Source organism: Echinops telfairi, unplaced genomic scaffold (assembly GCF_000313985.2).
Source record: "Echinops telfairi isolate 266 unplaced genomic scaffold, ASM31398v2 ScPeMD7_2186;HRSCAF=2738, whole genome shotgun sequence".
Lineage (NCBI taxonomy): Eukaryota > Metazoa > Chordata > Mammalia > Afrosoricida > Tenrecidae > Echinops > Echinops telfairi.
The window spans coordinates 1,133,884-1,135,367 of NW_022106084.1; the positions used below are offsets into that span (position 1 = coordinate 1,133,884).

The following is a 1,484-nucleotide window of genomic DNA, read 5'->3' on the forward strand; positions in this document are numbered from 1 at the left end:
AACCAAAGGGAACAGGTATCAGAATTTCAAAAACAAACAATCACATGGATGTGAGGGAGAGGGGTCAGAGTGGAGACCCAAAACCCATCTGTTGATAATCAGACATTCCCTCACAGAAGGGTCACACAGAAGGAATGATATATCCAAGACACAGATGATATATCCAAGCACTGATGCAACACACAAAATTCTTCTTGTTCCTCTTCCAACCCCCACTACTATGGCCTCAGTTGTACCTCACACATCCTGCTAGACTGGAGTATGTACACTGGTACAGGAAAGAGCTTCCAATACTCGGAATCCAGGAAAGACCAACCCCTTAGAAAACAGTAATGGGAGTAATGATTCAATGAGGTTATGGAAAGGGAAGGGGGGAAAGAGAAAAAGAGGAAACTGATAGCAATCATGGTGATATAACCCCCATTGAGGGGGATAAATACATGAATTGTAGTTGAAGGGATTTAAAAGACAGTGTAAGATATGTAAAATGATAAAAATATATAATATTTTAAGGGCTCACAAGGGTGGCAGGGCAGGGGAAGGAGGGAATAAAGAGGAGCTTTAATGTGGCGGCGAGGAAGAGGAAGCCCTGAAGGGTCAAAAGAAATACAAAAGTAAAGGCTGCCTTCTTTTTCTTACTCCCTCTTTTTGTTTTTCAAAGAGCGAGTGGCCTTTGCCGTGGCTGTTAGGGCTAGGCGCCGCTGAGGTGAGAGTCTCGCCTCCCGCGCACCTGTAGTTCCATTATGGATGGAGGGGATGATGGCAACCTTGTTATGAAAAAGAAGTTTATCTCTGAGGCGGAACTAGATGAACGGCGCAAAAGGAGGCAAGAAGAATGGGAAAAAGTTCGAAAACCCGAGGATCCAGAAGAATGCCCGGAGGAGGCGTATGACCCTTGGTCTCTGTATGAAAGGCTACAGGAACAGAAGGACCGGAAGAGCAGGAGTATGAGGAGCAGTTCAAATTCAAAAATATGGTCAGAGGCTTAGATGAGGATGAGACCAGCTTCCTGGATGAGGTGTCTCGCCAGCAGGAGCTCCTGGAAAGGCAGCGGCGAGAGGAAGAACTGCAAGAGCTGAAGGAGTACAGGAGTAGTTTCAACAAGCTTGGCATTTCTGCAGAAAACAAGAAAGACGTGGAGAAGAAACCGGCAGTGAAGCCCATCGAAGGCAAGACCAAGCTTTCCCAGGCGAAGCTGTTGGCCGGGGCTGTGAAGCATAAGAGCTCAGAGAGTGGCAACAGTGTGAAAAGACTGAAACCAGATCCTGACCCGGATGACAAGAATCAAGAAGCCCCGCCCTGTGTGTCCCTCCCTCGGAAGCCCTTCCCTGAGCGGCCCCTCCCTCCACTGCCCCTCGCGGCTGTCTGCATCGGCATCCTCCTGGGGCTGGGTGCCTACTCCGGGAGCAGTGACTCGGAGTCCAGCTCAGACAGCGAAGGCACCATCAATGCCACAGGGAAGATCGTCTCCTCCATCTTCCGGA

The 1,484-nt window shown here is 49.1% G+C and overlaps 1 pseudogene; it reads left to right on the forward strand.

Annotated features, from left to right (window-relative positions):
- Window positions 1-613: 613 nt before the first annotated feature.
- LOC101654218 lies at window positions 614-1,483 on the forward strand (annotated as a pseudogene).
- Window position 1,484: the final 1 nt, after the last annotated feature.